Source organism: Macrotis lagotis, chromosome 3 (assembly GCF_037893015.1).
Source record: "Macrotis lagotis isolate mMagLag1 chromosome 3, bilby.v1.9.chrom.fasta, whole genome shotgun sequence".
Taxonomy (NCBI): Eukaryota; Metazoa; Chordata; class Mammalia; order Peramelemorphia; family Peramelidae; genus Macrotis; species Macrotis lagotis.
In genome coordinates, this window is record NC_133660.1 from 98565658 (window position 1) to 98591956 (window position 26299).

At 35.7% G+C, this 26299-nt stretch overlaps 1 long non-coding RNA gene across 4 annotated transcripts in view; it reads left to right on the forward strand.

The window, feature by feature from the left end:
• The first annotated feature begins 399 nt into the window (after positions 1-399).
• LOC141517722 (uncharacterized) overlaps positions 400-26299 on the forward strand; it is an 80481-nt gene continuing 54581 nt past the window's right edge. For all 4 annotated transcript variants that reach the window (XR_012476965.1, XR_012476964.1, XR_012476963.1 and 1 more), the window contains exon 1: positions 400-477. This is a non-coding gene — a long non-coding RNA (uncharacterized LOC141517722). The remainder of the gene's footprint in view (positions 478-26299) is intronic.

Sequence of the window (26299 nt, forward strand, 5' to 3'; positions counted from 1 at the left end):
AGATTTGTGCAAAGAACATGGATTCCACAAGCTCTGAGAACCATAATGATGGAATTCTTGAATTAAGCAGATTGTTACCTGTTCTTTTTTGTGAGTTTTATGTTTTAAATAGTCAAGTTATTTATAAGTGGAAAAAGACCCCAGGAAAATGACAGGAAGTATGATTAAATGAAATTCAGATATAATTAAACTTTTTTTTTTGAGTGGTTATTTTTAACTTTTCAACTATTCAGGGCAACCTTCCAGAGCTAAGCAGGCACAGTCCCTGAGGTAGTGATGGCAGGCTGCCTAGAGAAGGAAGAAGCAGATTCCCCCAAGTGTTGTTTGCAAAGATTGCACTGCATATGAATAAATAGGGGTATAAAGGAGGAATAACCTGTCATTTACTGTTGGAAAGTAGGGGGAGTCAGAAGACTCTTTGGACTCAAACTTTGAATTACCAAAATTGCTTTTAAAACAAAGCATTTAACCTCTTGGGTAAGTTTCCTATTTTATTTACTGTTCTCTTTCCTCTTTTCTCCCAGTATCTTCTTCTTACCAATGAGAAGGTAATTGTAGAAATAAAGACACTTATAGGTTCTAGTTTTAGGTCAGCTGCTGAAACTTGAATAGAATTCACAGTAAGTTACTTAATCTCCCACTATCTCTGTTTCCTCAGGAAAAAAAAAAAACAGGGTGAGCAATTTAATGAAATGACTTGTTTTAACGGATAAGTACACTAGTCAAGCACTTGGCATACCATGGACATAAAAAAGCATGAAAGTAATAAGCATTTGCCTCCTGAGAGGATAAGATACTTGAGAAGGCCTGGCACTTTCCTAGGATAATAGCTCTAGAATCTAGGAAGAGACAGAAGGCTTATCAGAGACCACCTTGCTCTGGAGTCAGCTATCTACAACATGAAGGTCAAATGTCTATTTTGTAGATCTTAGCTAAAAAATAGTTATTACATTTTAAAATCCAATAAAACTTTATTTAAACATGTAAACTGTTATTATCTCTGGCTGATAGATCAGCACTTTCATTTTATATACAAGAAAATTGTATTAGTGGATTAGGGTCACACAGGTAGTAAGTATCAAAGGCAAGACTTGAATTCATATTCCCTGATTCAAATAAAAGAGTTCACAGCCTAGACTGTGGTTGATTGATTCATTGGTAATTCTTACTCCTAATTGAATGAGACCATTTCCTCAGATCTGTCCACTGACTTGCTATCAAGTAGATAATTGGAGTCTTGAATGAATGAAGACTACTCCCTAGAACACAACCCTGAAGAGAGTGATAAATACTGGTTCACTCAAATAGGTAGAAAAAGAAATTCCTGAAATCTCATGTCAGGAATTTCTTTTTCTACCTATTTGAGTGAACCAGTATTTATCACTCTCTTCAGGGTTGTGTAGAGGAGTGTGGCTTTGTATGTAGTAAGGGACACTTGCATTCAAATCTGACTTCTGAAATTTAGTAGGTATGAGACTGGATGAGTCTTGATCTCACTCAGTCTGTTTCTCATCTATGAAATGCTTATAAAAATTGCATCTATGTTAGAGGGTTTTAGAGGCTTAAATGAGATAATTCAATCCAATAAACATTTATTAAGCTTGTAGAATGTGCTAGGCACTATGCTTTGTGCTGGGGATATAATTAATAAAAAGAGAGACAATTCCTGCCTTCAATGAGTTTATATTCTAAATTTCACGGAAATTGTTGTTGCTGTTAAGTTGTTCCAGTTGTGTCTGACTTGACTCCATTTGGGGTTTTCTTGGCAAAGATGCTAAACTGGTTTGTCATTTCCTTCTCACTCTTTTACAAATGAGGAAACTGAGGCAAAAAGGGTCAAGTGACTTTCCAGGGTTTTATACAAAAAGGAAGCAAAAAGTAGGAATGGGAGAATAGTGATGGGGAGAATGGAAACTAGGTATCTTGTTCTGTAGAGTTGAAACCAGGAAACATAGCACATAAAAAATAGAGTGATAGGAGATTTCAGTTTCTGTCCTCTATGAAGGAAGACATTGGGAGAAGATTTGTATTCTGTCCTCCAAATAGAGGGGGGAGTAGGTTGAGAGAAGTGGAATCAATTAAGGTTTGAGTTAGAAGCATTCATATTTCACAGAACAAGAGAAGATGGAACAATAAATAGTGTGTTGTCTATATTCTAGCCAACCTGGGCTATGAAATATAGATGAGAATAGTAGCTTTGCCATAGGGCTTTTGTGAGGTTCAAATGAGATAATGTATATTATCTCTATTCTAACTAAAATGAGCTATTATCTATTCTGTCTCCTTGACTTGTACTTTCTTGCTCTTTGCTCATAGCATTCCCCATGTTTCAAATGGACTCTCTCAACATCTTCATATATTGAAGTCTTTCCTTTTCTTTGAGATTCAACTTGAGTATAACTAATTCATGAGAACTCTCAGATATTTAATAAAGAACTACTACTTAGGTTCAGCCCTCCCAAATGAAAGTAATTTCTCCTCCCTTCAAATTTTTCTTAGTACTTCTCTTGATACAGTAGAAAGAACATTAGTTCTAGAGTAGGAAGAGCCTAGGATCAAATCTGGCCTTTGACTCATTACCTCTATGATCTTGGGTAAGTCACTTTAATATCACTGGGTCTCAATTTCCTCTTCTTTAAAGTGTGGGGGATTGGACCAAATAGTTTTTGAAATTCCATCCAATTCTAAATCTCTGATACCTTGGTTTTACTCTCCCTTGTAGCATAATTACTTATGCACTTATTCCTACTCTCCTCTTCCCACTTCCCACACCCAGTTTGCATGTGACCCGAAGATTTTTGTATCACAATTTTCCTTGTATTTCACAGTCTTTGGTGTAGTAAATAGAGTATACATTTAATAGCTATTTAAAAAAAATAAGCAAGGACTTATATTGATAGAAAAAAATGTCCCCTCTTTTCCTATTCCTAAAGTCCATCTATTACCCTGCTTGCATCATTTTTTTTCCTTTGTCCTTGAGGTCAGTGTCTAGTAAATTCTACGTGTTCCTTATGAAAGACCAGGACTTCCTTTTTGAGTATATAGTACCATTTCTTACTGAAATATTCCTTATCCATAATATAGTATTTGGATTTTGTTGATATTATTAGGACTTTCCTAAGTGCTTCCTTCTCTTCTCTCTTTAAGATTACCTTTTGTTTATACTCTATGCATGTTGTTCCCTCCATTAGAAGGTAAGCTCTTTGAGGACAGGACTTGAATTTTTTTGTCCTTTTTAAAAATATGCTTAGTACTTAGCCAGTAAGTGCTTGTTAACTAACTGATTGATGAAGACAACTACAGCTATATCCTGGAAAGTGTCCTTAACAGATTCAGAAAAAGAAATAGGTAGGTCTCCCATTCTGAAACTTACGCCAGGCTTATGATGGTGAGAAAGCCATTTTAACCTTTCTGAGAATGTTTCCTCATATATAAATTAGGAATTGTACTTGTGCTATGTCCATTATACTTTTTGTGAGAAAACAAACTGAAAAAGGTATATAAATTAAGTCTATTATTATGAAGTGCTTTTACATTTTTAAATGTATAATTTTTTATTCATTTATTTTTAACATTCTTTAAAAAATCATGAGTTCAAGATTCTTTTCCTTCCTCTCACCCTCTTCCTATTGAAAAGGCAAGCAATATGGTATCAATTATACATGTAAAGTCATGTAAATGTTTCTATATTAGCTGTGTTACAAAACCAAAAAAAGCCCTCTGAAAGCAAGAAACAAAGTTAAAAAAATTATGTTTCAATTCACATTTAGAGCTCATCAATCATCTCTTTCTAGAGGTGCATAGTATTTTTCATCAATGGTCCTTGCACTTGAGTTGGGTCATTGTTTTAAGCAGAGTAGCTGGATCTTTCATGGGTGATCATCTTTTATTACTGTACAATGTTCTTCTGGTTCTATTCACTTCACTTTGCATTAGGTCATCTGTCTTCCAAAATTTTTCTGGAAACATCCTGTTCATTTTTTGTGGTATAATAATATCCTATCACAATCATATAGCCCTACTGTTCCCCCAATTGATGGACATCCCCTCAATTTTCAATTTTTTGAAGTCAAAAAAGATAACTTCTATACATATTTTTGAACAAAAAGTTCTTTCCCCCCTCTTTTTGATCTCTTTGGGATATAGACCTAGTACTGATCTTGCTGGGTCAAATGGAATGTACAATTTTATAGTTTTGGCATAGTTTCAAACTGTTCTCCAGAAGGACTGAATCAGTTGACAACTCCACAAAGAGTGCATTAATGTCCCAATTTTTCCACATGCCCTCTGGAATTTATCATTTTTTTCTTCTTTTTAGGTAGGTCCATCTGTAGGGGTGAGGTAGGATCTTAGGTTTGCTTTAATTTACATTTCTCTAATCAATAGTGATTCAGAGTATTTTTCTTTGTGATTATTGATAGTTTTGCTTTCTTTTGAAAACTGCCTGTTTATATCCTTTGACCATTTATCAATTTGGAAATGATTCTTATTCTTTATAAATTTACCTTATTTCCTTGCATTTGACAAATGAGGTCTATATCAGAGAAACCTGTGTAAATTCCACCCCACTCCTTAACTGTTTATCTTCTGATTTTGGTCACATTGGTTTGTTTGTACAAAACCTTTTTAATTTCATGTAATTGAAATTATCTATTTTATTTCCATGATCTTCTATTTGGTCATAAACTCTTCTGTATCCATAGATATAAAAATTCCATATTTCTCTAATTTACTTATGTTATCACTCCTTGTGTCTAAATCACTTACCCATTTTGACCTTATTTTGACTTATTTTGCAAGCTGCTGGCCTATGTCTGGTTTCTGCCAAACTGCTTTTCAATTTTGCCAAGAATTTTTGTCAAATGTTGAATTCTTGAATGCAAAGCTTGTATCTTTGGGTTTATCAAACACAAAATTACAAGAGTAATTTGCTAATGTATATAATATGCCTAGTCTGTTCCACTAATCCACCACTATTTTTTTAGCCAGTACCAGATTGTTTTGATTATTATATGATTTTTAAAAGTTCTATAAAATAATCATTTGGTAGTTTGATTGGTAGGGCATTGAAAAAGTAAATTAATTTTTATTATATAAGCTTGGTCTACCAAATAGCAATTACTATTTTCCCAAATTGTTTGTTTTGTCTTTATTTGTATGAAAGGAGTTTTGTTATTGTATCAATATGGTATTTGTATTTGTCTTGGCAGGTAGACTCCCAAGTATTTTATAATATCTGCAGTTATTTTTAAATAGAATTAGAGAAACTGACCTGTTTTCCATCTCTGTTTTTTTCCTCTCTCTCTGGTTAGGTGTTAAAACCATATTTGTGTCACAAAAAATTATTAAGACTCTATCTTTATCTACCAAAATTGTATAGCAATGGGATTAATTTGTTCTTAAATGTTTGATAGAATTCACTTATAAATTCATCTATTACTGGGTCCCCCCCCCCCTTAAAGAGCTCATTTATGTTTTTTTTTAATTTCTTTTTTTCTAAGACAGTATTGTTTAAATATTCTGTTTCCTCTTCTGTTAGTTTGGGCAATTTATATTTTTGTAAATATTCATCCATTTCACATAGATTGTTAATATAACTACCATATAATTGGGCAAAATAATTTCCAATATTTGTTTTAATTTTATCTTCATTGGTGGTAATTTGATATTGGTAATTAGCCAATAGTTCATTTGTATTATTGGTTTTCTTCATAAAACCAGTTTTTAGTTTACTTACTGTGCAATGATTTTTAAAATGTCAATTTTATTAATTTCTCCTTTGATTTTTGGCCATTTTAAGCTCTAATTTCTTCAGGATTTTTGTGCCCCTTTTTTAAACGAAGCTGGAGAGAAATTTGGAACTCACAATGTTACAAAATCTTATAAAGGTTCATGCCTTTCATGACTGCTTGACAAGATGTGAATTTTTTTGAAGTATATAGTTATATTATTCTAATCTGGTAATAAAAGACCTTAGGAAAACTGTATTGGTATCTGGGGAAGGTCAGAATCCATTGTGAAGGGAAAAGGGAGGCAGAGCTTAACTGTTTATTAGTTTGGGTGCAAGTACTCTATTTTGTAATGTCAAATAAATCTTGATCTATGCTTGATGTTTTGTTAATCTGGAAATTTAGCCACTAACCTAGAAAGGATTTGTATGGAAGTCTAAGGATAGACTGTGCATCTGTGATGGAAAAACTAGTTTAGCTAAGTATGGAGATATTCTTGATGATTTTTTAAAAAAAATACTCATAAAAAACCAAGTGCCAAGGCAGAGACAGCATGATCTTCAGTCCTGCAGGAAATATCTATCCCAACTAGATCTTGACTCTTTGAAATATTGTATATTTATTTCTTCAAGACTTCATAATGACCTGTTTTTGTTTGTTTTTAATTTGACATCTTTGCTTTTTCTAAGAGCTGGGAGACCTAACCTTCAAAAACCCAGGATTATTTCATGCTTAGTTAAGCCATTAGAGTCAGGTTTTAGTTTATGGTTAAGTAAGTGTGAGTTATTAAATCTTCAGGCAGCAGGCAAAGTGGGAAAGAATATGGACCATAAAAGGGAAGGGACTCTATATTTAGCATAGAGTCTCAGTTCACTGGTTAAAATGTACTTGAAATAGTATAACCTGAAGAGATTAAAGAAGGTACTGCCATTTTGATTTATCTCTTTCAGCTGGTAAGGCTGAATTGTCAATATTTATCATGCAGGTCAATTAACCAAGATAGTTCTAACTTATCACATGGGACACTGCCATCAAATGACTGAGAAAGACAAGATTTATTCTGACTGACCTCTTTACATTATTCACTTGTGTATGATACAGAATCACTTGGAAATTATAAGTGAAACTAGATATTTATAAATCACTTTCAATTAAGCACATGGCCTATCTTGGACATAAAAAGCATGTTGCAAATTGCCTCTAGCTGTTAATAAGGAAATTAAGTACATTGAAGGAGAAAGGGACTCTCCATCTGCTCCCACATCATAATATACAGTTCTGTTGAGAATGCAGCTGTTTATCCAGCAGTTACAATGAATATCTCCCTTTTAACTGGGATCTATGACTGGACATTGCTTCTACTTGGGTTCCCATTATAGTCTAATTTTAGAAATGAGATTAAAGTGAAAATAATACTAATTTGGGTTCTATGTCTGCCAATAGCTCATTATAGGTATCTCTATTTCATCTTTAAAATGAGGGGTAGATTAAATGACCCCCTAAGAGTCTTTCCAGGTTCAATCAAACTCTGTTAAGTACTACTAAATCCTACTGGAGTATTGAATACTTTTGAATAATGATCACCATCTTAGGTGCACCAGAACTTAGTAATGTCCTTTTGATACAGTATCAATCTGTTTAATTTCAGGTCTAAAATAGCTTAATTTTAAACTTCTTTTGGTTTTCAATACAATGGAAATGGCTGTTAATACCTATTCTTCCCTATGGATCTCCAGATAGGATGGCTTTTTAAAAATGTCTTTAGTTATATGGAGCACTGGTGACATCCAGTGGTTGTAGAAATTCAGCTCAAGGGCACCAATGCTCTCAAGAGACAAAAAATTATCCCAGTAATTTAATTTTCATAGGATCTTTTCTCTAGTTAGATATGGCAGGAATGTGGTTAGTGAAGGGAACTCTGACCAGGAAACATCTAATTTTCAATAACTGATAGTCCAATGTAAATAATGAAACAGGAAAGGGAAGAAGACAATGAAAGGCATGATGAAGAAGGAGGTGATGGCCAACTGAGGTTGCTAATGGTACATTTTCAAGGACTTAAAGAGAAATGATTCGGGTGAGTGACTGAAAGCTAGGAGATCATTTCCCCTCAGGTTGATATATAGATCCTTTCTTAGCCAACAATTCTGTTGTGACTAACTCTCTACTCCCTTTTGAAAATGGGGCTCATGAAATGTCATGATCATTCTGTAAAAGGTCTAGTATGTATACACTGTATACACAGAGTTCATAGATTATGCTAAAAATTCCAAAAGCATAACTGTATCTAGTGGGAACGATCACAGACCAATATGATGACCAATTAACAAAGAGGAAGACTATTTCAGTAGTGTTTCTGTGAGTCTGGATGTAATTACCTGCTTTAATTACAGAAGGGGAAAAAGAAACTACACTCTTTAAGACATCAACAACCAATTACCATATGCTTTCTTATCTCTGTACTGACCCATATGCTTATCTTATATCTTTATTGTCTCATAAGAATGTGCTGAGAATATTTTGAGATTATTTTTAATGAAAATAAAAGGGAACAGGCAAGACTTTTATAGACATTTTTGTAAGTAGATTACACCAGAATCACACCACTGATTAAGTAATATAAATGATTTAAAGTTTTATTATGTCTAATGTCTGTTGACTATCAAAAGTGCCAAAGAAGATTAGCCAAGATGATGGAGAAGGAGGAAGTGGTACAGTCAAAGTGTCCTCATGATTATTCCAGCAAAAGGTTAATAAAAAATGCCAAATCAGGTAGTGATACTACATTTCCTAGAGAAAACAGAGTGAATCTTTTTTTTAGTCCAAGGGCAAGAACAATAGCTAAATAACAATTGCATCATTCTGAACTTTAGAGGATCTAACCTAGAGTAAGAGAATCTTCCTGGGGTTAGGTGAAGGTTGATTTGTGCCTCTGTTCCAGGGCAAGAAGTCTTAGATTCAGCACAGATTGGGCATAACTCTGTGTATCATTCAGGGAAAGGGAACAGGAATAGCTTTCAGCAGTTTAGCTTCAATTCGAGAGCTATATTGTGGAGCCAGGACAGATTTAGGAAGCAGTTGCCATCCAAGCAGATCTAGTTTTGAACAGGATTGAGGATATAGGCTGAGTAAAGAGAAGAAATAGTGTAAGCATCATCTGTGTGACACTTATTCTAGAGAGAGGTCTTGGATTCAGTCCTCTGCCTTCATAGAGTTCTATAGCTCAGTTAGCAGGGACTTGGATTGGCAGCAATCTATTGGAACTTCAACCAGGGCAAGCCTACTGTTGTGTTACTTAGGTCCACATCTGGATTGGAAGCTTGCAAAGATCAGATCAAGAGGGAAGTGATCAGATAATGCTTTAAGTGAGATGTATGGTACACTGAAAGTTTGTGTGTACTCATGCCAAGTGTCTCTGACTTTCTTGAAGAGTACAATGATAAATTACAAGAGAAAATAGAAATAAAACCTCAGATAATACAAAACAGAACCAAATAAAGCCCTTCATTCTCTCCAGAAGTGAGAAGAGATTATCTAATACAAAATCCCAATTTAAGAAGGAAGACTAGAAGAATGAAGAAATACAGGATCTTGCTATGAAGATCTATTATAAAGATACCCAAAGTACAAATCTGGACAAAGGGATTGAATTCAAAAAGACTACCAAAAAAGGTGCAGTTTAGATAGAGTAGCAAGTTGATTGACTGGAGGAAAAGAATCAAGAATTTTAGAAATGATGATTTTTTTAAATGAAATGAGCACACTAGAGAAAAGAATGGGGAAAAGAAAAGAGAGCTTTGGAGGAGACAGTTGTAAGGCTGATTAAGAGTTTGACACAGAGGTAGAAAATGTTACTTAACTAAAAGATTCCCTGAAAATTGGAATGAACTGAACTGAAGTTAATGACTTCATAAGCATCAAGAAGCATCAAGACAAAGTGAAAGTGTAAAAAATGTAAAAATACTTACAGTATGTCATATAAAAATAAAAATTTGAACTAGAAAAATAGATTAAGGAGAGTTAAATTTGGAATAATTAGAATAATCAATCAAAAAAATCTGGATGCCACATTTTAATAAATTATGGATGAAAATTGTCCAGATCTATTAGAACCAGGGGATATAGTGAAAATAGGAAGAATCTGTTGGCTATTTCCTGAAAAAAAAATAAACCAAAAAAACCTCAAAGTGGAAACTTCCAGGAGCATCATAACCTAACTCCACAACTTCCATATTAAAGAAAAAATATAGTATCTAATAAAAAATCAAGTACAAAGAACCTCCTTGGTATCCACTGATCTGAAGATGATTTCCAAACTGCAAATGATGGAAACCCACAACAAAGAATAATTTATCAGGCAAAATGGAATATAATCCACCAGACAAAAAGAAAAGTGAATCTTTAATGTACCAATGAACTTTGAAGTATTCCTGATGAAAAGACCAGAGATAAATGGAAAATTTTAAAAACAAACACAGGAGTCAAGATAAATATAAAAATGTCAATGTAAGTGAGCAATCAAAAGTAACTACACAAAAATAAAGCATTAATATCCTAATTGGGAGCTGATACAGATATCTTTTTGAATCCCTAATAACATCAGGGATCTAAATGAGACTGAGCAATATGGAGTGGTTTTGTTATATTTCAATAATCCTTAAAGAAGAAAGGAAAAGGAAATACACCAGGAAAAAGGGAGGAGGGAATTACCTCAAATAATTGGGATGCACAAGCTGAGGATTTTATCATCAAATTCATATGAATTGATCAAAGGATTAGAAAACATATTCATGTAACCATAGTGTTGGATGCAGAAATACTTTTCCTTCAACAAAGAAACAGGAGGGAATGGGGAGGGGAAAGTAGGAGGGAAGATAAGAATCAAAACAACTATAATATATCAGAGTATATATAGTCTCAAGACATGGTTTAAAGGGAAATAAAGAAAAGATATTTTGTATGTGATTGGGGTCCTGGTTCAAGGAAGAGAAGAGGAATTTAGGAGCAGAAGCATGTTGCATCAAGCAAAGAACAATGATGCCTAGTATACTTGTGTCGCATTATCCCTGTCTTTGTAAGAAAAAGGTAGAAAGCAAAGAGTGAAAAAAGTTATAAGTGAATATGATTTATGTATATATATATATACATATATATATGACATATGTGAATTAGCCATCATAATTATCAATAGGATGAAGTACTTTATAAAATGGAAGAATATAGCAGAATGAACTAGAGACCAGAATGCACAATTTTATTTATGAATGATCATATACTTGAAACAAAAAGATTCAAAGAGAGTTAAAATAATAAATGGAATAAAATCTCTTCTATTTCAGCTGAAATATAAAATTGTAAAGGTAGCAATAATGATTTCAGATACACTCACAATAAAAAGTGATTAAAAGAGAAAACTACATTATTTTGAAAGGTACCATAGCCAATGAATTAATATAAATACCTACAATATATTGATCAAATGGCATAGCACTTAAATACTTAAAAGATAAAATTAATAGAGAAAAATAAATAATAAAATTGCAATAGTGAGTTTAGATGTACTCTTTTCAGATTTAGAAACTATATTTCAAAAAAGAAGGATCTGAATAGATTTTTAGACAAATTGAATAGGATAGATGAGTGATAATTATTGAATGGGAATAGACAGGAATAGACATATTTTGACTATTTGTGATTCTTTTACAAAAATTGGCCATGTCAGTGCCTGGAAACTTCTTAAATGCAGAAAAGCAGAAAAATTAAATACATCTTTATTTATCACAATGTAATAATAGTTTCATTCCATAAAGAGCTGCTAAACAAATGATTATGACTAATTAGAGACTAAATTAATTTTAAGAGCATGCCAAAGCTAATCATAGAAACAATAAATTTCATTAAGGGTAATTATGATAATTAGGAAACATACAAAAATTTGAGATACAAAGTCAAAGTTATGCTTATGGGGAAATTGTATCTAAATACATTTGTTAATAAAAGATAAAGGAATAACTAGGTGGTGCAGTGTGTAGAACACCAGCCCTGGAGTCCAGAGGACCTGAGTTCAAACTTGACCTCAGACATTTGACCCTTACTAACTGTTTGTCTCTGGGCAAGTCACTTAACTAGAATATCTCACCCCTCAAAAAGATAAAGAAACAGAATGAATTAGACATGCAACTAAAAAAACTAGAAAACACATTTTAAAAATATTTTATTTATTTATTTTTCCCAACTGTATGCAAAGATAGTTTTCATCAACCATTTTTGTAAGGTTTTGTTTCACATTGTTCTTCCTTCTTCTCTTCCCTTCCCCACCATGTATTAAGATTACTCATGTATGCCTATGTTAAACATGTATCCATATTAATCATATTATGAAAGATGAATCAAATAAAAAAGGGAAAAACATGAGAGGGAAAAATTCATAATACATAAATTAAAATTTATTTTAGGTTTTTTCAAGGCAAATGGGGTTAAGTGGCTTGCCCAAGGCCACACAGCTAGGTAATTATTAAGTGTCTGAGACTGGATTTGAACCCCAGTACTCCTGACTCCAGGGCTGGTACTTTATCCACTGTGCCACCTAGCCACCCCCTATAAATCAAATTCTAAAAATTAAAAAAGTAAGCTTTGGTTCGCATTCAAATTCCATAGTTCTTTCTCTGGATATAGTTCCCATCACATGTCCTTTGGATTTGTCTTTGATTATTGTCCTGCTGAGAAGAGGCTAATCATCATACAATGTTGCTGATAGTGTGTACAATGTTCTTCTGGTTTTGCTCCCATCACTCTGCATCAGTTCATGCAAGTCTTTTCAGTTTTTTCTGAAGTCCCATTTCTTATAGTTTCATTCTTTTTTTAAAAAAAATTATTAAATGTTACCATTTACTTGCATTCATTTACAAGTTTATGAGTTCCACATTTTTCTACTATCCTCCCTTTCCCCCTCCCCCCTCCATGACAGCAAACAATCTGGTAAAAGTTTTACATGTACACTCATGTTTAGCATATTTCTATATTAGTCACATTGTGAAAAAGGAATTATAACTAAGGGAAAATAAAACCATAAGAAAGAAAAAAAATCCCCTCACATTTACAGTTGTGGTTACTAACTCCCTTTCTCTCCATGCTATCTTCCACTTTTATACTTTTCTCTTTCCTTTGCCCTTATCTTTCCTTACAAAGGTTTTGCTTCTGATTGCTGTCTCTCGATCAGCCCTTCTTTCTATCAGTCTTTCCTCCTTTCCTTCTCCATTTCCCCTTTAACTTTTATTTTTACCCTCTTCCTCATTCTTTCTCCTTTTCCCTATTTCTCTGTAGAATAGGATAAGTTTTTAAACCCAATTGGTAGAATCAACTACCCAGAAAAACTGAACATTCCCTTTCAGGGCAAAAGATGGATTTTCAATGAAACAGGGGACTTTCAAACTTTCCTATGGAAACAACCAGAGCTGAACAGAAAGTTTGATCTTCAAATACAGGAGCCTGGTGAACTATAGAGAAGGTGGATGAGAAAAATTAACTATGAGGAACTTAATGATGTTGAACTGTTTGTATTCTGGCATCAGAAGAAGATTCTGATAATTCATATGAACTTTCTCATTTATAAGAGCTATTAGAAGGAGCACATATAGAGAAGGTATAGGAAGGAGCAGAATATAATAGTATAATATAGTAAAAAGATGGAATCAATGGGTGATAAAGGAAAGCACTGGGAGGAACAGAACGGAGAGGAAGAAGGAGCTAAGATATTTCACATGAGAGGCAAGAAAAAACTTTTTCAAGAAATAATAAAGCAAAATTGCCCCAAGATCCTAGAAGCAGATGGTAAAATAGAAATTGAGGGACTTTGGTAGAATGGGTGAGCCTGTAATCTCATTGGAAAGAGATTCCAAAAGAAAATCTCAGAAAGGAAATAACATACGCACTTAATAGGATGTAGAAATCTATCTTACACTAGAGAAAAATGAGAGGAAAGAGATGGGATAAGGATGAATGGGGGAGGGAAGGATGGAGATAGAAGAGAGGGAAGATTGTGAGTGAGGGTCCTCAGACACAACACACTTTTGGACAGGGACAGGATAAAAGGAGAGAGAGAACAGAAAAAATGAAAGTGGGGAGGAATAGAGTGGATGAAAATAGTTAGTGATAGCAACTATGGGTGAAATATTGAAGCAAATTCTCTGGTGGACTTATGATAAAGAAGGAAATTCATCCCAGAGACAGAGTCATTGGAATCTGAACACAGACTGAAGTACATTTTTTTCTCTCTCTCACCATTCTTGAGGTTTCTCATCTTCTTGGGTGGGGAGGGGGGGGGGGTTTATGTTTACTCTTATAACATGATTATTGCAATGATATAAAATAAATACACCACCCAAAAGTCAGATTAAATTCCATCTTAATAGCCTGGATTCATAATTCGAAAAAAATATACTCCTATAATCTGTCCTGATAGAAGTACAATTCTAGAATGGGCAGAGCCAAGATGGCAGGCGACAAGAAAGGATCGAGTCTTAGGTGCTCTCTGATAAAGCTTGAAACTAAGGACTCTAACTAAACTTTTGAGAGACAGAACCCACAAAGGGACCCAGTGAGGCAGTTCTCCTACTCAAGGTAACCTGGAAAAGAGCAGAAAGGCTCTGCTCCCCAGGGTCAGAGGGGCCAGAGGAGTGGCCCGATAGAGCAAAAGAACTTCAGTCTCCAGGAGGCAGCCCCAGGGTGCTGGGAGCCATGGATTACAGCAGCGGGGGAGTCTCCTGAGCTGCACCGCGGGGAGCACCAGGCACAAAGTGGGGGAACAGCAGGGGACCTCTGCCAGAGTGAGCACATGGAGCCCAAACCTCAGGGCACACAGCAAGCAGCTTGGTCTTTCCACAGATCTGGAAACAGAAGCAGGCAGAGCTGGTAAGCAGGAGCCTCCAGGGCATGAGCCCATTGAGCTGAGGGAGGGGAGTAAAGAGAGAGTGCAGAGCTCTGTCCTCTGCCCCTGGAACAGGACTCTGGGGTTCTGACCACATTCAGATCCTGATACCAGTCTAGGCCCTCCCCCCCATAGAACACCAGGGCACCCCACTTCAGCCCCGTGGCAGAGGGGGGCGCTTATGGTCATTCACAGCCTAGGAGGGAGGACAGAGCCTCACGCACTGAGACCCTTGTGGGAGTGTCCCAAAAGCTCAGGAAGCACCCCAAAACCAGGCCCAGGCTGGGAAAATGAGCAAGCAGAGAAACAAGAGGAAGACCATTGAGAAATATTTTGCATATGAGCCCAAGAAGGATCAAAATACTCAGTCTGAAGATGAGGAAGCACAAGCTCCTGCATCTAAAGACTTCAAGAAAAACAGAAATTGGTTTCAGGCTATGACAGAGCTCAAAAAAGACTTTGAAAATCAAGTGAGGGAGTTGGAAGAAAAACTGGGAAAAGAAAGGAGAGAGATGCAGGAAAAACATGAAAATGAAGTCAGCAGCTTAGTCAAGGAAATCCAAAAAAATGCTGAAGAAAATAGCATGCTAAAAACCAACTTAGGTCAAATGGATAAAACAGTTCAAAAAGTTATTGAGGAGAAGAATGCCTTAAAAAGCAAAATTGGCCAGATGGAAAAAGAGATAAGAAAACTCTCTGAGGAGAACAAAACCTTCAGACAAAGAACAGAATTCAGAGAGATTGATGAATTTACCAGAAATCAGGAATCAACACTTCAAAACCAAAAAAAATGAAAAATTAGAAGAAAATGTGAAATATCTCATTGAAAAAACAACTGATATGGAAAACAGACTTAGGAAAGATAATTTAAAAATTATTGGAATACCTGAAAGTCATGATCAGGAAAAGAGCCTTGACATCATTTTCAAAGAATTACTACAGGAAAACTGCCCTGATATTCTAGAAGCAGAGGTCAAAATAGAAATGGAGAGAATCCATAGATACCCCCGAGAAAGGGATCCCAAAAAACAAACCTCTAAGAATATTATAGCCAAGTTCCAGAACTCCCAAGTCAAAGAGAAAATATTACAATCAGCCAGAAGGACACAATTCAAATATCATGACGCTTCAGTCAGGATCACAGAGAACTTAGCAGCAACTACATTGGAAGCTCGTAGGGCTTGGAATATAATATACTGGAAGGCAAAAGAGCTTAGAATGCAGCCAAGAATGAACTACCCAGCAAGGCTGAATGTCCTCTTCCAGGGAAAAAGATGGACTTTCAATGAACCAGGGGAATTTCAAATGTTCCTTTTGGAATGGCCAGAGCTGAACAGAAGGTTTGATCTTCAGATACAGGACTCAGGTGAAGCATGGAGATTGGAGGAGAGGGAGAAAATATGAGGGACTTAATGATGATGAACTGCATGTATTCCTGCATAGAAAAATGACACTGATAATACTCATATGAACCTTCTCAATTAATAGAGCAGGTAGAAAGAGCTTTTATAGTTGAAGCACAGGAGAAAGCTGAATTTGAAGATAAAATATGGTGTAAAAATGGAGTCAATAGGAAAAAAAGGGAAATGTAATGGGGAGAAAGAAAAAGGAGAGGGGGAATAGGCCAAGATATTTCATATAATAAGATTTTTTTATTATAATGAGCTATTGAAATGATATGGAAGTGGGGAGGCAAAGGGGAATGAGGGAACCTTTGCTCTCATCAGAGGTGTCTAGGAGAGGAAACAGCATATATACTCAATGGGGTATAGACATCTGGATTAAGAAGGAGGGGGGAGCAGGGGGAAGGGGTGGGGATGTGAATAAAGGAGGAGAGGATGGACCATGGGGGGAGAGTGGTAAGATATAACACATTTTCTTTTTCACTTCTTGCAAGGGGCTGGGATTGGAAGGCCTGTCCAGGACCATAGGGCCAGGTGGATTCTGGGCCTAAGCGGTGGTATGGGTGCTCAGGGCTTCTTGGCCCTAGAACCAGGTATCTGTCTGCTGCACCACTCAGCAACCCTACAGCAGAGTCAGAGTGAAAGGAGAAAGAAAATATAGTACATGGTAGTGGAGAAATAAGAAAGGAGGGAGTTGGGATCAGCAATGGTAATGGTGGAAAAATAAGGAAGTAACTTTTGTGATGGGCTTACCATAAAGAATGTGATCCACCCATGACAGAGTTGTTGGTGTTGGAACAAAGACTGAAGTACATTTTTTATTATTATTTTTTGGGGGAGGATGCAGGGCAAATGGGGCTGGATGGCCTGCCTGGGGCCACATAGCAGGGTGATCTTTGGGTGTCTGAGGCCGGATTTGGACCCGGGTGCTCCTGGCTCAAGGGCCAATGCTCTGTCTGCCACCCAGCCACCCCTACTATTATTACTATTGTTATTTTATTTTGGGTCTTTTTTCCCCCCTTCTTTTTGGTTTTTGCAGAGCAGTGGAGTCGGGTGTCTTGCATGTCACACAGCTGGGTGATTGTTGGGTCTATGGGGCTGGATGTGGGCTCAGGTGCTCATGGCTCCAGGGCTGGTGCTTCATCCATTGTGCCACCTGGCCATACCTACAATTAGTACTATTATTATTATTTTTTAATTTTAATTTTTTTCTCTCCCCTTTACTTTATCGTCCAAGCAAGTCTATATTCATGGGGTGGTTATTTTGTTTACTCTTAAACAAGAATATTTTATTAATTAAAAAAAACATTTGTACAAAAAAGAGAATTAAAAAAAATAAAATCAAACTAAACAAAACAACAACAACAACAACAACAAACAAGAAGTACAATTCTCAAGGGTTGATTGATTGATCTTAAGCAACATTACTTCATAGTCACTTCATATCCACAGCTTCTTCCCAAGTACAGTCTGTCCAAGCACACTGACATATTAGAAATACAGTTCTCAAGAGCCATAAATATCAAGTTGAAATCAATTTATACCTCATCCTCTTTCCAAGTACCCTCAATATAAATACACTCCTCATGAGTTAAAGAATCATGTAAAGGAACTTCTGGCCAACATGGATAAGATCTCCTGGTCTTCCCTCAAATATAATATGAAAGAAACCTATTAACAGAAATTCAATTGAAAAAAGCTAGGAGAAGAACATTTACCAATAAAGTCTGTCTCTGGGGATCATGGGTGAGCTGGGGGTCAGAGAGCAGAGAGCTAGTGAGGGTGGGATGAGAGCTGGTCTAACCTAAGATCAGCCATGGAGGCACTGATTGTGGGACCTAGGGCCCCATGCCACTGAGCTTTTGGCGGTGAGAGCAGAGGTTGGGGGGAGTCCCAGCTGGGCTGGAAGGCAAATTCCAGCATAGAGAATTGCAGAATGGAAGAATGTGGCTAGACATCGATCCACTGGGCTTTGCTGATCTGAAGAACCATGGACTCTATACTTTTAGTTCAGCTGAGTCCTCTTCCCAGAACAAACACAGTAACAGCCCACTCCCCCATCCCCAACCCCAGGCTCAGGCATGGACAACAGAGCTCCCTCAGCTGAACAGGGAGAATAAAATTCTAGCCCCAGGGCCCAGCCCACACTGTTCAAGGATAAAGGTATCCAGAAGCATCACCCACCCCCTCCAGGCCTAGGGAGCCTCAAATCAAGGTCACAGGCACTCCAGAGAAAGTAATCAGCACCCCCTACTAGTTGGCCCACCTGGAGTTACTAAACCCAGTGAGCAAAGCCTCTAGGGATCTCAACACCAAACCTCTGTGAACCAGCTCCTCTCCCAACACAAGATCTTAGGAAAATGAAGAAAGGCCATTGAAATGGGAGGTCCATAGAAAACTACCTAGAATATAACCTTAACTCAGAGAGATCTAGAACTTTCAAAGAGAATATGCTTTGGTCTCTAACCCAGAAAGACTTACTTGAAGAAATCAGGAAGGAGTTTAAAAATCAAATGGGAAATTTGGGAAAAGCAGCCCATGAGAAAATTAACATCTTTTGGCAAGAAAATAATTGGACAAATGCAAAAAGAAAATAATTCTCTCAAAATGTCAATTAGGACAAATGGAAATCTCCTTCAAAAAGATAATTGATGGGTGGCTAGGTGGTGCAGTGGATAGAGCACCAGCCCTAGAATCAGGAGTACCTGAGTTCAAATCCAGCCTCAGACACTTAATAATTACCTAGCTGTGTGGTCTTGGGCAAGATACCTAACCCCATTGCCTTGCAAAAAAAGAATTGAACAATTGGAAAAGGAGTTGTGAAAGGTAAATGAAGAAAATTCTTCTCTAAAAAAAGAATGGAGTCTGTGGAAACAAATGACTTCATGAAATAACAAGAATCTATTAAACAAAACCAAAAAAAAAATCAAAAAAAGAGAAGAAGACACAAAATACCTCATTGGCAAAACCACTGACCTTGAGAATAAAACCAGGAGAGACAATTTAAGAAGCAATGGACTCCCTGAAAATATTGAAGAGAAAGAAAGCCAGGATTTAATATTACAGCATTTAGTGATGGAAAATTGCCCTGACATCCTAGAACCAGAGGGCAAAATAGTAATTGAAAGAATACATCAATCTCCTCCAGAAAGGAATCCCAAAATGAAAACACCAAGGAATATTGTGCTCAACTTCCAGAAATATCAGATAAAAATAGAAAATCCTGAAAGCATCCAGAAAGAAACAATTTAGATACCATGGAATCACAGTAAGGATTACACAGGACCTGACTGCATCAACATTAAGGGATTGAAGGTCCTGGAATGATATATTCTGAAGAGCAAGGGGGAGCTTTCTCTTCTGGGGGGAAGATGGACATTTAGTAAAACAGGAGACTTACAACTTTTCCTGATTAAAGGACTAGAGCTAAATAGAAAATTTGTACTACAAACAGTAGACTCAAGTGACAGATGAAAAGGTAAAAAAGAAACAGGTAAAGTAAAAATAAAAACTGCTGTCCAATAAGATAAAACTGGCTATATCCCCACCTGGGAGAAAGACTCTCATAACTTGAGAATTTTAACTCTATTAGAGAGAATATACCTAGACAGAAATATTGGACACTCATGATGTAACTGTGACTCTGATAGAATGATTTAAAAATAATATCTCCTTAAAAAGGGGAGCAGTAAATAGCTGGGAGGATGGAGGAGATTGAATGGGGTAAATCACATCACAGAAAGAGGTACTAAGGACCTGATGCAATAGAAGGGAAGAAGGAAGGAGGTGAGGACCACCTGAATCTTAATCTCATCAGATTTGGCTTAAAGTCAACATACACATACTGAGTTAAGAAACATATCATCTTTCTTGTATTAAAAGGGGAAGGGGGGAGGGGGATAAAAAAAGGAACTAACAGAAGGAAGGGAAGGAAGAAGGGACAAAGGGAAAAGGGAAAGAAAGGGGAGGGGGTTCGATATAAGGAGGGTAAACACACTGAAGGTGGTGGTATTCTGAAACAAAATATTTGGGAATATGGATAAACTGGAAAAGGGAAAAACATAAACAGAAGGAAGATAACATGGAGGGCAATAAAGAGCTAGTAATTATGCCTTTGAATGTGAGTGGAATAAACTCTCCCATAAAAAATACATGAATAGCAGAGTGGATTAAAAACCAGAATCCCACAATATGCTACTTACAAGAAACTCATTTGAAGCAGAGAGATACATGTAGAGTAAGGGTAATAGAGTGGAGCAGAATATATTTTGCTTTAGCTGAAGTGAAAAAAGCAGGGGTAGCAATCCTTATCTCAGAAAAAGCATCTGCAAAAATAGATCTCATTAAAAGAGATAAGGAAGGAAACTATATCCTCCTAAAATGAAGCAATTTCAATACTAAATATGTATGCACCAAGTGGTATAGCATCCAAATTCTTAGAGGAGAAGTTGAATGAGTTACATGAAGACATAGATAGCAAAACTCTACTAGTGGGAGACCTCAACCTCCCACTCTCAGATTTTGATAAATCTAACCACAAAATAAACAAGAAGGAAGTTAATGACGTAAGTAGATTGTTAGAAAACCTAGATATGATAGACCTGTAGAGGAAATTGAATGGGGATAGAAAGGAATATACTTTTTTTTTCTGTAGTACGTGGCACTTAGAACATGTGCTAGGGCATAAAAACACAATAATCAAATGCAGAAAGGCAGCAATAGTGAATACATCCTTCTCAGATCATAATGCAATAAAATTCACACGCAATAATGGGCCAAGGAGAGATTGACCTAAAACTAATTGGAAACTAAATAACCTAATTTTAAAGAATGAATGGATCAAACAACAAATCATAGAAATAATTAATGATTTCATCCTAGATAATGAAAGTAACAAAACAACATACCAAAGCTTATGGGATACAGCCAAGGTGGTTATCAGGGGATATGTTATATCTTTAAATGGTTACATGAATAAATTTGAGAAAGATGAATTCAACAAACTAAAATGCAACTAAAAGAAATTAGAGAAAGAACAAATTAAAAACCCCAATTAAATAGCAAATTAGAAATTCTAAAAATTAAAGGAGAAATGAATAAAATCGAAAGCAAGAAAACTATTGAACTAATAAATAAAACCAAGAGTTGGTTTTATGAAAAAACCCAATAAAATTGATAAACCTCTGGTAGATTTGATTAACAAAAGAAGGAAAACCAAATTGCTAGTATCATAAATGAAAAAGGTGAACTCACCACCAATGAGAAAGAAATAAAAGCAATAATTCAGAATTATTTTGCCCAACTATATGTCAGTAAATTTGATAATCTAAGTGAAATGGATGAATATTTACAAAAATATAAATCGCCCAGGTTAAATGAAGAGGAAATCAAATACCTAAATAACCCTATTTCAGAAAAAGAAATTCAACAAGCCATTATTGAACTCCCTAAGAAAAAATCTCCATGTCTCGATGGATTCACAACTCTCATAAATTCTCAACATTTCTGTATATGACCTGCAAGATACAGCAGAAAGAGCTAGAAAGAACTATTCCATTCAAAATAACTTCAGATACTATAAAATATTTGGGAGTTGACTTGCTAAGAAAGACTCAGAAACTTCATGAAAACAATTACAAAACCCTTCTCACACAAATAAAATCAGACTTAAATAACTGGGCAAATATCAATTGCTCATGGATAGGCCAAGCTAATAAAATAAAAATGACAAATCTACCAAATTAAACTCCTTATTTAGTTGCCTACCAATCAAAATTCCAAAAAATTTATATAATCATAAAAAAATTGTAAGGAAATTCATATGGAGAAATAAAAAGTCAAGAATTTCCATGGATTTAATGGAAAAAAGTGCAAAAGAAGGTGGTTCACCTGTACCAGATCTAAAATTATACCATAAAGCTTCAATCATCAAAACTGCCTGGTATTGGCCAAGAAATAGAGTGGTAGATCAGTGGAATGGACTAGGTACAAAAGGTATAGTAGGAAATGATTATAGTAATCTGCTATTTGATAAACCCAAAGAGTCCAGCTTTTGGGATAAAAGCTCTCTCTTCAGGGTGGCTAGGTGGTGCAGTGAATAGATCACCGGCCCTGGAGTCAGGAGGACCTGATTTCAAATCCAACCTCAGACACTTAATAATTACCTAGCTGTGTGGTCTTGGGCAAGCCACTTAACTCCATTGCCTTGCAAAAAAAAAACACCTAAAAAAAACCTCTCTCTGAGATAAAAGCTGTTGGGAAAATTGGAAGTTTGTATGGCAGAAACTTGTATTACACCAACACCTTACACCCTATACCAAGATAAGATCAAAATGGATACAGGATTTAGATGTAAAAGACAATATTTTAAGCAAACTAGGAGATCAAGGAATAGTTTACCTGTCAGATCTATGGAAAGAAGATGGAGAACATAATTAAAAACAAACTAGATTATTTTGATTACATTAAATTAAAAAAAACTTTTGCATAGATAAAACCACTGTAACCAAGATCAAAAGAAATGTAAATTGGGAAACTATTTTTACAACTGGTATTTCAGACAAAAGACTCATTCCTAAAAATATAGAGATCTGAGTCAAATTTATAAAAAAAAGCCATTTCCCAATTGACAAATGGTCAAAGGATATGGAGATGCAATTTTCAGTTGAGGAAATCAAAGAGATCCATAGTCATATGAAAAGTTACTCTAAATCATTAGTTATTATAGAAATGCAAATTACAGCATCTCAGGTACCATCTCACACCTCTCAGACTGATCAATATGACCAGAAAGGACAATAATCAATGTTGGAAAGGATGTGGGAAATCTGGGACATTAATATGTTGGTGGAGCTGTGAACTCATCTAGCCTTTCTGGAGAGCAATTTGGAATTATGCCAAAAGGGCAACAAAAATGTGCACACCCTTTGATCCAGTAATACCACTACTGGTATACACTGAAGAGATCATGAAAAAGAGTAAAAATGTTACTTGTACATAAATATTCATAGCAGCTCTGTTTCTGGTGGCAAAGAATTGGAAATTGAATGAATATCCATCAACTGGGGAATGGCTTAATAAACTGTGGTATGTGTACATTATGGAACACTATTGTGCTATTAGAAACCAAGGAGGGGTGGGAATTCAGATAAGCCTGGAAGGATTTGCATGAACTGATGCTGAACAAGATGAGCAGAATCAGAAGAACATTGTACACCATAACAGCAGCATGGGGTTGATGATCAATCTTAATGGATTTTCTGATTCCATCAGTGCAACAATCAGGGACAATTTTGGGGTATCTATGATGGAGAATACCATTTGTATCCAGTGAAAGAACTGTGGAGTTTGAAGAAAGACCAAAGACTATTACCTTTAATTTTAAAAAAATGTTATTTTATTACATAATTTTGATATCTTTTATATTTTTTTCCCTTTAGGATAATGATATCTCTCTTAACACATTCAACTTAGACCAATGTATAGCATGGAAGCAATGTAAAGAATAACAGACTGCATTCTGTGGGGGGGTTGGGGGAGGGAAGCGAGATTGGGGAAATAGAGGGAAAAATTGTAAAATTCAAAAATAAATAAATAAACAAACAAATAAATAAAAATAATGATAAAAAGAATCATATAAAGCAAAATTACTTAAGAGCTAAAAGTTTGATGCTATCAGTCAATTTATACCCACCCCTTTTGTTCAAAAAGAATTGCAGTTCTCAAGAGTTAGCTAACATTTCCTCCTCAATCCTCCTCCCCTTCCATTTGCCTTTTTACACATCCCTTGAGTCTTCCATTTGAAGATCAAATTTTCTCTTTGGCTCTGGTCTTTTTTGTCAGGAAAGTTTCAAAATCCTCTATTTCTTTGAAAATAGTCTGTATTTTCCCTTGAAATAATGTTGAATTTTGCAGAGCAGTTGATTCTTGATTGTAATCCAAGCTCTTTTGCCCTCTGGAATATCATATTCTAGCCCCTCTGATCCTTTAATATGAAGCTGATAAATTCTGCCTAATCCTACTGTGGATTCCTTGTATTTAAATTACTTCTTTTTTGGATACTTACAGTATTTTCTCCTCTGAGAATTTTGAAATTTGGTTACAATATTCCTTGGAATTTTTATTTTGGGATCTAATTCTGGTTGTGATCAATGGATTCTTTCAAGGACTATTTTTACCTGCTTTTCCTAGGCTATTAGAATAGTTTTCCATGATAATTTCCTGCATGATATTGTCCAGGCTCTTTTTTCTGATCATGGCTTTTAGGTAAATTATCTCTTTTGGATTCATTTGCCAAGTCAGTTGTTTTTCCTAAGAGACACATTACATTTTCTTCTATTTTTTTCAACCTTTGGGTTTGTTTGATGGAAATGAAGGGTCTCAAAGAGTCATTCATTTTAATTTGTCCAATTCTAGTTTTTAAGGTTTTTCCTCATCTTCAGTTAGCATTTTGTTTCCTTTTCCAATTGATTAATTTTATTTTCTAGCTGGTCAATTTTACTTTTAAAATTGTTTTCTTCAGTTATTTTTTCATAATTCTCTTGCTTGACTCTCATTTCTTTTCTCCTTTTTTTCTTCTTCCTCCCCTCTTTGATTTTTAACATCCTTTTCCAGCTCTTCCAAGAGGTCTTTCTTGGAACTGAGACCATCATCAACCACTTAAAGGCTCCACATTTTGTATTTTGTCACTTTTTGCCTCTTCTGAGTTATGTTTTTATCCCCTGTATCAGTGTAGTAGCTGTCAATGGTTGGCATTTTTCTCTTGGTCATTTCTCAGTTGAGCTCTGTTCCTGTGCTATTAGGGTATATAGTTCTAAGGGTTTTTTTTTTTTTTTTGCTGGGGTGCCAGGGTTCTGGTCCCTGGCTTTCTGCTTTGGCATTTCTGGTATTCCTGGTTTACTCCCCATGCTAGGATAGCCTAACACCACACCAGCTACTCAGGACCCAAAACCTTGCTCTCTGATGCACATTTGGGACCCTAACTGCTGGCAGAGTTGTGCTGGGACCTTAGATGTGCTTTGGCTAGTAGTTTCTTGCTGGCTTCCCAGCTATCCTGCCTATACTGGCCTATACTACCCTTTTACTCATATGACAGACCTTTTCTTGAAATTCCTTCAAGATATCTCATTATGCTATTTCACTTTTTTTGGTGGTTTCTGTCACATTAGGATTTGTTCAGAGGCTTTATTAAAGCCCCAGAAGTCTAGACAGCACATTTTTTTTTTATTAAAGATTTTATTTGAGTTTGAGTTTTACAATTTTTCCCCCAATCTTACTCACCTCCCCCCACCATGGAAAGCAATCTATCAGTCTTTACTCTGTTTCCATGTTGTACACTGATCCAAATTGAGTGTGATGAGAGAGAAATCATATCCTTAAGGAAGAAACAAAAAGTCTTAGAGATAACAAGATCAGACAATAAGATGTTTTTTTTTCCCTAAATTAAAGGGAATAGTCCTTGAACTTTGTTCAAACTCCATGGCTCTTTATCTGGATACAGATGGCACTCTCCATTGCAGACAGCCCAAAATTGTCCCTGAATGTTGTACTGATGGAATTAGTGAGTCCATTAAGGTTGATCATCACCCCAATGTTGCTGTTAGGGTGTACAGTGTTTTTGTGGTTCTGCTCATCTCATTCAGCATCAGTTCATGAAAATCCCTCCAGGCTTCCCTGAATTCCCATCCCTCCTGGTTTCTAATAGAACAATAGTATTACATGACATACATACATACATACATATATATATGTATATATATACATACATATATATACATATATATATATATATATATATATATATATATATATATATATATAAAATCACAGTTTGCTCAGCCATTCCCCAATTGAAGGACATTTATTTGATTTCCAATTCTTTGCCACCAAAAACAGGGCTGCTATGAATATTTTTTGTACAAGTGATGTTTTTACATTTTTTTCCATCATCTCTTCAGGGTATAGTGGTATTGCTGGGTCAAAGTGTATGCTCATTTTTGTTGCCCTTTGGGCATAGTTCCAAATTCCTCTCCAGAAAGGTTCGATGGGTTTACAGCTCCACCAACCGTGTAATAGTGTCCCAGATTTCCCACAACCCTTCCAACAATGATTATTATCCTTTCTGGTCATATTGGCCAGTCTGAGAGGTGTGAGGTAGTATCTCAGAGAAGCTTTAATTTGCATTTCTCTAATAATTAATGATTTAGAGCAATTTTTCATATGGCTATGGATTGCTTTGATCT